We start from the raw sequence: 11,972 nt of genomic DNA on the forward strand, positions 1-11,972 counted from the left end.
CAATAGGCCCACAGGGAAGCTGTGTAGCTGGGGTTAACTTGAGAAAAAACACAGTGTGTTCTACGGCTTAGTTTATTGTTTTTCAAGTAGGTTCAAAGATTGAGTCGGACAGTCTAATTACCGTACAGTCTACCATACAGAAAAGTTAATCAAAATATTCTACGGCAATACTTGTGTCTGCACTAGGTGCAAAAGGAAGCTTGGTAGCTGAGGTGTACTGGAGAAGAAACCCAAGGTGTTCTTCGGCACAGTTTGTTTTTAACGTAGGTCTAAATTTACGGTCAGACACCAAACCCCGCTAACTTACAGAAAAGTTAATAAAAAATATTGTACGGCAACACTTCTGTCCGCACTAGGTGCAAAGAAAGGCCGGATTGCTGTGGCTTACTTGAGAAAAAACACAGGGTGTTCTACGGCTTACTTTAGTCTTTTTAAAAGAAAGTGCAAAGTTGGGGCCGGACATCCTACCCCACTACTTTACAGAAAAAAAAATAACAAAAAAATAGACAAGTAAATAGAAATGTTCTACGGCAATACTGTTGTCCGCACTAGGGGAAAAGAGAAGCTTTTTTTAAAAGTCCAAAGTTGGGGGTCGGACACCCTGTGGTCTACTTCATAAAAAACACAGTGTGTTTTCGGCTTATCTTATTGTTTTTTATGTAGGTTCAAAGATGTAGTCTGTCAGTCTTATTACCTTACACTTACAGAAAAGTAAATATAAAATGTTATACAGCAAAACTTTTGTCCGCAATGCTGTAAAGGGGAGCTTGGTAACTGAGGTCAACTTGAGTTAAGATTCATGGTGTTTGTCGTCTGATCTTTTTTCATAAGGAAGTCCAAAGTTGGGGGCAGACACTCTACCCTACCCTTACAGAAAAGTTAATAAAAAAACGTTCTTCGGCAATACTTTTGTCTTCACAAGTGGTAAAGGGAAGCTGGGTAACTGAGGTATACTTGAGAAAACAAATCCAAGGTGTTTTTCGACTTACATTTTGATTAAGTAGTCCAAAGTTGGGATCGTTCCCAACTCTTATAGAAAAAAAAAAAAAAATCTTTGTCAATACTTTTGTCTGCATGAGACCCAAAGGGAAGCTGAGTAGATGAGATGTACTTGAGAAAACATCTAGGCTGTTGTTCGGCTTAGTTAGGGTTGAACACCCTACCCCACCTTTACACAAAAGTTAATAAAATAATGTTCTTCGGCAATGTCTGCACTAGGTATAAAGGGAAACAGGGTTACTGTGGTCTAAATGGAAAACATCCAGGGTGGTTTTCGGATTCTTTTTTCAGTACTACGGTAATCATTTTGTCCGATTAAATGCAAAGAGAGGCTGGGTGGTCTACCTGAGAATAAAAATCCGGGGTGTTGTTTTGTGTTCTGTTTTAAGTAGGTCCAAAGTTGGGGTTGACACCCTACCCAATTCTTACAGAAAAGTGTTAAACACAATGTTAAACTGCCATACTTTTCACAGCACAAGGTGCAAATCACAGAAAAGTTATTAAATAAATATTCTTCGGCAATGCTTTTGTCCGCAACAGATGTAAAGGGAAGCTGGTTAACTGAGATATACTTGAAAAAATGCAATGGTGTTTAACGGTTTATTTTTTTTTTATTTTTTTTGTAAAGTAGGTCCAAAGTTGGGACAGGACATCGCTCCCAACTTTTACAGAAAAGTTACTAAAAATATTCTTTGGCAATGTTTTTGTCCGTACTAGGTTGAAAATAAATCTAGGTAGCTAAAGTCTACTTGAATAAAATCAAGGGTGTTTTACGGCTTATTTTGTTTTTAAAGTAGGTCCAAAGTTGGGACCGGATATCGTTCCCACATGTTACAAAAAAATGTTCTACGGCAACTCTTTTGTCTCACTAGGTGCAGAGAGAAGCTAGGTTGCTGAGGTCTGTCTGAGAAAAAGTTCAGGATGTTCTTCGGCTTAGTTTTTTTCCAAGTATGTCTAACGTAGGGGTCTGACACCCTCTCCAACCCTTACAGAAAAGTTAATAAACAAATGTTCTTCGGCAATGCATCTTTCTGCACGATGCGCAAAAGGGAAGTAAGGTAGATGAGGTGTACCTGAGAAAACAAATCCAGGGTATTGTTTGATTTATTTTTTTATTATTAAACTAGATCCAGAGTTAGGGTCGAACACCCTACCCCCACCTTACAGAAAAGTTAATAAAAAAAGTTCTACGGCAAGACTGTTGTTCGTACTAGATGAAAAGGGAAGCTTCGTAGCTATCTACTTGAAAAAAAATCCAGGGTTTTGTTCGGCTTGAAGTTTTTTTTTTAAGTAGGTCCAAACCTTGTAAAAGTCGCCGAAAGTTTTTGTTCTTCTGTTTAAAGATTCTTCCACAAGTTGAGAAATTCTCCTGAAATTAATAATAAAAAACATAGTCAATAATTGAATCCTAAATAAATGAAGTACTAGGTTATCAATGTACAACAGAAGACCGTGTATATTTACGCCAAAAAATGGCATTTTTAACAGAAAAAAATGAATATAGCAAATTGCTCTTCACACTTTAAACATAAGGCAAAACTCTTTTGAAGCGACTTTTGAAAAATCATTTTCTTAATGATATTTGAAATTTGTTATCTATATGGATTTTTTTTTTTTTTATTTCACGAGGATATTAAAAAAAGATAAAATTTCAACAGTTTGAATACATCAAATGATTTGCAGATGCTTGTTTTAGAAAGGAAAAATAATATAAGTTCATTTCAGAAGAAAAATTGGAATTGCTGACATTAAGTATTTTGTAATTTGACTTAAAAGGTTGAAAAATGAAAATATGCATGTTTCATTTTGAATTGAAATTATTTCGCAATATAAAAATTTAAAAGGATGATCAAAACTGCATAATTTTTTTTAATTTTTAATGAGTAGATCTAGAATGAAATGAAATTTGTTTCAATATATGTGTTTTAAATATTCAAATTGTCGACAGTATTTTAAAACATCTTGAAGAACTTGTTAATTATGTATACGTGTGCACTATGTGTGTATCACCTAATTTTCAACATGAGAAATATACTAAAAGGTACAATTATTACCAAAAAGATGTGAATTTTTATTAATTAGTTTACCCGCAAAACACACGACAGAATACCTACACGTGTCTGGAACATGACAATTATCCTTAAATGTGTATATTAAGAATGGAAATGTGGAACGTGTAACAAAGGCAACAACCCGATCAAAAGGCAAAAAAGAGCTCAAGATCACCAATCGGTCTTCAACACAGCGGGAAATTTCTGCGACCGAAGGCGGACTTTATGCAGCTGACCCCTTAACATGTGTACGTATGCATTTAAGATAGAAGTTACACACAAGTCCAATATTTAGAAAACAATTAATTCAATTGACAACACATAAACAAGACTAACAAAAGACGGAGGCTCCTGACTTGGACATACATATGTATTGTTAGACCATCTAACACCTCTAAACAATGTAGAATAAACATAGACACGAAATCACGCACAGTAAAACTCAGAGTCAGATATCTTATTGGCCGAAAACCACAATTAATGATCCCGCTTTTCGTTGTCTACGAATATAGTTCCCTTTAATAATAGTGTATTTTGTCTTTATTTTTTTCTTTCCCTTCCTCAGATTTCTTAGTTTTTCTGGGGTGGAAATGATAAAAGAGAGCTTAAATAAAACTTTTGGATTTTTCATTTTAACTGATGTTTATATGGAAATAGTGATTAGGCCAGGTACAAAAAGGGTATAATTACACTTTTCGGAACATCTCTTGAATTGCCTAAGGGGTATGGATGTGTATTTACCAAATGTGTATGATGTATACTTGATATTTTTGTATTGACGTACTGTGCATTACACACACACACACAACACAAAAAAAATAGATTTGTTTTTAATGCGACAAAACGTTATAAAGAAATGATAGAGGAATTAATTGTGGTCTCGGGCCTAATAGATTTCAAAACTAAGCTAAATGACAATGATACATACATACATTAACAACAGACTACTATCAATTACTGAAATGCCCGTTCCAGACATAAATTAATCTGATTGAAAGATAATGTCTTCATCAACTGAATTTCTAGCATAATCTCTCTCATTCGGGGTTTTTGTATGATATCATCATAAAATATGTGAAAAGAACATAAACCGTTTTATGCCAACAACTTGTTTTATAATAAATTTGTGTATTTACAATGCAAAAACCATATGTCATTGAGTAAATAAATATTCATACTAAAATATGCCATTCTTATGGACAGTATCGTAACTGTATCCCTTTTGAATAAGCCTGTTTGGTTAGGTTTTGAGGTGAATGCCGACATATTTGTGTTTTGTATAGAATATTACCGTTACAGAATAAGATTTGATGTGTACATTTGAACATATAACATGTCTGTGTGTTGATGTGCCTTTTTTTTGCGAATGGTGTCATTGTACCGTTGATACAATTTAGTGAATGTAATGACTAGTTTGCGATACAGAAAACCATGGTGTAATATATTTTAGTAATACAGAGATTGATGTCGTTAAAATCAAATACATATACTACATTACTTGTTCTGACATCGAACTCGGACTTCTTTTGAAATGAACATTACTGTGCGCATTGATGTGTGTTTGTTGACTAGAGGTATATTAAAGATTCATTGGTGGCCTTTGGCTGTTGTCTGCACTTTGGTCGAATTGCTGTCTCTTTTGCGCATTACCCATTTCTATTCTCAATGTTATCATATATATAATATATTAATACTACTCATGTTCGGAATAAGTTTTCTTTTTTCAATTTATAATGTCAAAATATAAAATATAAAATGCTCCATATTGGAGCATTTTTCATTTTTCAATATTTGATGTCAAATTGAAAAATGCTCCACTTTGGAGCATTTTTCATTTTCAATATGTAAAGTCAAATAAAAAAATGCTTAAGGTCAGCAATTTTAATATATACTTTTTACAATGAAATTAAAATATATTTTTTTCTTAAACAAGTATATACAAATGTTTTATTAATTTAAAATGTTGAAAAATTAACTCATTTTAACACAAACTTATTTTTTTTTAAATATCCTCATGAAATCAAAATGTGTAATCTCATGAATATTACAAATTTCAAATCGCATTCAAGAAAAGATTTTTATGAGTTGATGTCAAAAGATGTTTGTTACATATTTCCAAACAATGAACTTAAAAAATTGCAGAGTAATTTGCAAAATGTATTTTTTTATTTCAAAATAGCAAATGTTTGACGTCAATGCACACAGAAGAATAAAGAACACTTTATAAGTGTACACTTAGTTTGTTTAAGTTCATTTAGATTCTTTTACAAAAATAATCAGTAATCTTGAACTCAGATATATTTGATTGAATGCGTTTACGACTAATTGTCTGAACTATGAACTTACCATTTTACTTTTCTACATTGGTTAGAGGTATAGGGGGAGGGTTGAGATCTCACAAATATGTTTAACCCCGCCGCATTTTTGCGCCTGTCCCAAGTCAGGAGCCTCTGGCCTTTGTTAGTCTTGTATTATTTTAATTTTAGTTTCTTGTGTACAATTTGGAAATTAGTATGGCGTTCATTATCACTGGACTAGTATATATTTGTTTAGGGGCCAGCTGAAGGACGCCTCCGGGTGCGGGAATTTCTCGCTACATTGAAGACCTGTTGGTGACCCTCTGCTGTTGTTTTTTGATTAGTCGGGTTGTTGTCTCTATGACACATTCCCCATTTCCATTCTCAATTTTATTATGTTTGTTGAAAGCGTCATTTGATAAAAGTCTTTACTTATTCTTTTTTATTATACTTTGTCACTTCTTTCGACTTTTTAAAGACTCCTTGCAGTAGAAGAAAAAAAAATCATTTCATTTGTAATTGCTTTTGGATAAGATCGTTTTGCGTGCATACCTTTTTTATTTGGATTTCAGCAAAATTAAACCACATTTAATCGTGCCATTATATATTAGATAGAATGCATGTACAGTTGATAATCTTGATCTTGATATATTGCTTTTTTCTAACAGTCAATCGAATTTACCTGTTTATAAAAGTCGCCAAACTTTTTCTTCTGATGTTGTGCGATTATTCCACAAGTTTGGAAATTCTCCTGAAATTAATAATAAAAAGAATCAATAATTGAACATTAATGAAGTTAGTAATGTATGTACAATAGAAAATAGTGACCATACCAAACCAATGAACACCAACTGTCATATTCCTGACTTGGTACAGGCATTTTCTTTCTATAAAAATGGTTGATTAAATTGATTTTAAAGCTTGTTAAACCTCTCCTTTGTATGACTGTCGTATTAAAATCCATTTTATTGACAACGATTTGTGAACAAAACCAACAGGCATAACAGGTAAAAAATGTCAAAAATAGAGAAAAATTATCTTAATCCCTATAAAACAAACAAATATATTAACAAACATTTACCATTGCACAATAATACAATGATGGGATGTATAAGTACAAAGCCACATTATATATAAGAAAGAAACACAAAAAGGCATATAGACAAACAGACATATAGACAAAAAGTTATATAGACATATATGTTTTCGAATGCGTTTAAGACGAATTGTCTGAAAAATGACCCTACCATTGTTATGTTCATTGTAATAATTTTGTTATAACCGTGCTTATATATTTTTGTGCATACTTTTCCTCTAGTTTCATAGACTTTTTATAGACTCTCCTTGCAAAAGAAAACGTCATTTTATTCAGAATTGTTTATAGGAAAGACTATTTTACGTGCCTACTTTTTTCATAATTTTTTTTGCAATTATAGTGAACTACATTCAATAGTGCCGTTATATTAGGTAGAATAATAAAATTAACGGTACCAATTTTCTTGCACCAGATGCGCATTTTGGCAATACATGTCTCTTCAGTGATGCTCGTGGCCAAAATATTTGAAATCCAAAGCTTATATAAAAGATGAAGAGCTATATTCCAAAAGGTCCAAAAAGTATAGCCAAATCCGTGAAAGGAATCAGAGCTTTGCACGAGGGAGATACATTTCTAAATTTATGATAATTTCTAATATTTTGTAACAGCAAATTTTAATAACACAAAAAAATCCGTATTTCATGCCAGTACCGAAGTACTGGCTACTGGGTTGGTGATACCCTCGGGGACTAATAGTCCACCAGCAGAGGCATCGACCCAGTGGTAGTAATAAAATTAACGGTACTAATTTTCTTGCACCAGATGCGCATTTTCACAATACATGTCTCTTCAGTGATGATCGTGGCCAAACTATTTGAAATCCAAAGCTTATATAAAAGATATAAATGTACAGTTGATTATCTTGATATTGATGTATAGTTTATTCTAACAGTCATTCGAGTAAACCTTTTGTAAATGTCTCCAAATGTTTTGACCCTGATGTTGTTAGATCATTCCATAAGTTTGGAAATGCTCCTGAAATTAATAATAGGAAATAGTCAATGATTGCATATTAATGAAGATAGTAATCAAAGTACAATAGAAAATAATGACCATATCAAACCAATCAACATCAACTGTCATAATCATGACTTAGTACATGCATTTTCTTTTATAAAAACTGGTGGATTAAACCTGCTTTTAAAGCTAGTTAAACCTCTCACTTGTATGATTGTCTTATAAAAAAATTAACAAAACAAACAGACATAATAAGTAAAAATGTTAAAAATAGAGGCACAGCAGTGAACATTGTGTTATTATGTTAATCTCTATAAAACAAACAATAAAAGTCGCCAAAAGTTTTGATTCTTATGTTGTAAGGGTATTCCATAAGTTTGGAAATTCTACTGAAATTAATAATAGAAAAAAAAGTCAATAATTGAATATCAATGCAGATAGTAATCATAATACAATGGAAAACAGTATACACTAACTTTGTATAAGTTCATTTATATTTTTTTACCAAAAAAATTATCAGTAACCTCGAATGCAGATATATACGTTCGCATGTGTTTACGACCAATTGTCTGAAATATGAAGTTTCCATTGTTATGTTTATTGAAAGCATCTTTTCATGAAAGTGCTTATTTATTTTGGTGTATACCTTGTTACTAGTTTCGACTGTTTAAAACCTCTCCTTGAAAAGGAAAAAAAAACATCACTTTATTAGCATTTGCTTTTGGATAAGACTGTTTTACGAGCCTTATGTTTTAGGTAATTTTTTCAGCAAAAGTAGACGACATGCAATAGTGCCGTTATGTTAGGAAGAATAAATCTACGATTGATTATCTTGATTTCGACGATTTTCTTTTTTCTGACAGTCATTCGAAAATACCTGTTTAAAAACTCGCCAAAAGTTTTGCTTCTGATGTTGTGAGATTATTCTACAAGTTTGAAAATTTTCCTGAAATTAATAATAAAAAGAGTCAATAATTGAATATTAATGAAGTAAGTTAGTAATGAACAACTAAAATACTAAATTTGGTTAAGTTCATCTATAGTTTTTTACAAAAATAGTCAGCAACCTCGAATGCAGATATATGTGTTCGAATGCGTTTACGACTTCTTGTCTGAAAAATCAAATCATGATTGATATGGTCATTGAAAGAATCTTTTTATAAAAGTGCTTATCTAGTGTTTGGCAAACCTTATCACTAGTTTCGATTTTATTCATTTAAGTTTTATTCCCTGTCATCATCATCATCATCATCATCATCATCATCATCATCATCATCATCATCATCATCATCATCATCATCATCATCATCATCATCATCATCATCATCATCATCATCATCATCATCATCATCATCATCATCATCATCATCATCATCATCATCATCATCATCATCATCATCATCATCATCATCATCATCATCATCATCATCATCATCATCATCATCATCATCATCATCATCATCATCATCATCATCATCATCATCATCATCATCATCATCATCATCATCATCATCATCATCATCATCATCATCATCATCATCATCATCATCATCATCATCATCATCATCATCATCATCATCATCATCATCATCATCATCATCATCATCATCATCATCATCATCATCATCATCATCATCATCATCATCATCATCATCATCATCATCATCATCATCATCATCATCATCATCATCATCATCATCATCATCATCATCATCATCATCATCATCATCATCATCATCATCATCATCATCATCACCACCACCACCACCACCATCATCATCATCACCATCACCATCATCATCATCATCATCATCATCATCATCATCATCATCATCATCATCATCATCATCATCATCATCATCATCATCATCATCATCATCACATCATCATCATCATCATCATCATCATCATCATCATCATCATCATCATCATCATCATCATCATCATCATCATCATCATCATCATCATCATCATCATCATTCATCACCACCACCACCTTTGTTGTGTATGATGATGGGAATTTTCTTCTAAAGCCCTTAACGTCCCTGCGAAAACGCAAAACTGCAAAACTCCGAAGAAGTGTACTATTTATATCAACTTCTTATTAGTATCGCATTGATATTAGAATTAATGGCCGAGTTAAATCACTAACAGAATTTAAAATTATGCTAGACTTTTATTTACAAGTAATTCCAAACTGGGTAAAAACAGGAGAAAGTTTTACAAAATTCAAATATTAGAAAACAGATTATTTTTGGAAACCGATACGTTAAACATTGCAACAATAGTTTGTTCTTTCAAAACTGGGTAGCGAGTGGATTGATTTATATCAACGACTTACTTGATCTTGCGGGAAAGTGATCAGATGTTTTTGTTTTTTTATTTTAGAAAAATTAAACAATTAATCTAATTGGATTGTAAAGTTTACAATCGTAAAATCTTCCATCCCAACGGAATTGAAGGAAACTCTCTAAAGAGTAAAATCAGTATCAATAAGGACAATTTGATATGTGGAAATAAACAAATACAATCAAAATATATCTATAATAAAATGTTATATAATAGTCTAGTAGATCAAAAATATTCACAGGCAATTGGTATAAATATTTGGACAAGCAATTTATAGTTAGATAGCAAACTAAATTTCATTCGTAAACGATTTTATATCTAAATCTTTAAGAGAGAATAAGATGAAAATGTTTAGATGGAAACTACTGCATTATAGTATTCCAACAAAGTAATTACTATGTAAATGGAAAATTTCTGATAAAAATGAATGTATTTTTTTGTTAAACAGAAGAGGAAGATTACTTTCATTTCTTTATAACGTGTTATTTTTTAAAAGACTTTAAGGATAAAGTAGAACATCTTGCACAAATAAATTTTGTAAAATAAAATATCAGTTAAACATATAGTATTTGGATTCAACATATCAGATAAGGGTTCTTATGGTTTTAACTATTTTGTGACAGTTTTAGATTTTTGTATTTTCAAATTATACTATGTTTCAGAGCAGATAGTTATCAAAGGTACCAGGATTATAATTTAATACGCCAGACGCGCGTTTCGTCTACATAAGACTCATCAGTGACGCTCAGATCAAAACAGTTAAAATACCAAACAAATACAAAGTTGAAGAGCATTGAGGACCAAAAATTCCTAAAAGTTGTGCAAATACGGCTAAGGTAATCTCCTGGGCGTAAGAAAATCCTTAGTTTTTCGAAAAATTAAAAGTTTTGTAAACAGAAAATTTATAGAAATGACCATGATGACCATATAATTGATATTCATGTCAACACCGAAGTGCTGACTACTGGGCTGGTGATACCCTCGGGGACGAAACGTCCACCAGCAGTGGCATCGACCTAGTGGTGTAAATAGTTATCAAAGGTACCAGGATTATAATTTAATACGCCAGACGCGCGTTTCGTCTACCTAAGACTCATCAGTGACGCACAGATCAAAACAGTTAAAATGCCAAACAAATACAAAGTTGAAGAGCATTGAGGACCCAAAAATTCCTAAAAGTTGTGCCAAATACGGCTAAGGTAATCTACTCCTGGGCGTAAGAAAATCCTTAGTTTTTCGAAAAATTAAAAGTTTTGTAAACAGAAAATTTATAGAAATGACCATATAATTGATATTCATGTCAACACCGAAGTGCTGACTACTGGGCTGGTGATACCCTCGGGGACGAAACGTCCACCAGCAGTGGCATCGACCCAGTGGTGTAAATAGTTATCAAAGGTACCAGGATTATAATGTAATACGCCAGACGCGCGTTTCGTCTACATAAGACTCATCAGTGACGCTCAGATCAAAACAGTTAAAATGCCAAACAAATACAAAGTTGAAGAGCATTGAGGACCAAAAATTCCTAAAAGTTGTGCAAATACGGCTAAGGTAATCTACTCCTGGGCGTAAGAAAATCCTTAGTTTTTCGAAAAATTAAAAGTTTTGTAAACAGAAAATTTATAGAAATGACCATGATGACCATATAATTGATATTCATGTCAACACCGAAGTGCTGACTACTGGGCTGGTGATACCCTCGGGGACGAAACGTCCACCAGCAGTGGCATCGACCTAGTGGTGTAAATAGTTATCAAAGGTACCAGGATTATAATTTAATACGCCAGACGCGCGTTTCGTCTACATAAGACTCATCAGTGACGCACAGATCAAAACAGTTAAAATGCCAAACAAATACAAAGTTGAAGAGCATTGAGGACCCAAAAATTCCTAAAAGTTGTGCCAAATACGGCTAAGGTAATCTACTCCTGGGCGTAAGAAAATCCTTAGTTTTTCGAAAAATTAAAAGTTTTGTAAACAGAAAATTTATAGAAATGACCATATAATTGATATTCATGTCAACACCGAAGTGCTGACTACTGGGCTGGTGATACCCTCGGGGACGAAACGTCCACCAGCAGTGGCATCGACCCATTGGTGTAAATAGTTATCAAAGGTACCAGGATTATAATTTAATACGCCAGACGCGCGTTTCGTATACATAAGACTCATCAGTGACGCTCAGATCAAAACAGTTAAAATGCCAAACAAATACAAAGT

General features: G+C 32.8%; 1 long non-coding RNA gene across 1 annotated transcript; it reads right to left on the bottom strand.

Annotated features, from left to right (window-relative positions):
• Nucleotides 1–2,163: 2,163 nt before the first annotated feature.
• LOC134704396 (uncharacterized) lies at nt 2,164–8,349 on the bottom strand. The gene is made up of 4 exons (XR_010105381.1): nt 8,278–8,349; nt 7,350–7,418; nt 6,030–6,098; nt 2,164–2,368 (listed from the first exon to the last, which is right to left on the bottom strand). It is a non-coding gene; the product is annotated as an uncharacterized LOC134704396 (long non-coding RNA).
• Between the last annotated feature and the right edge of the window lie 3,623 nt (nt 8,350–11,972).

Source organism: Mytilus trossulus, unplaced genomic scaffold (assembly GCF_036588685.1).
Source record: "Mytilus trossulus isolate FHL-02 unplaced genomic scaffold, PNRI_Mtr1.1.1.hap1 h1tg001387l__unscaffolded, whole genome shotgun sequence".
Taxonomy (NCBI): domain Eukaryota; kingdom Metazoa; phylum Mollusca; class Bivalvia; order Mytilida; family Mytilidae; genus Mytilus; species Mytilus trossulus.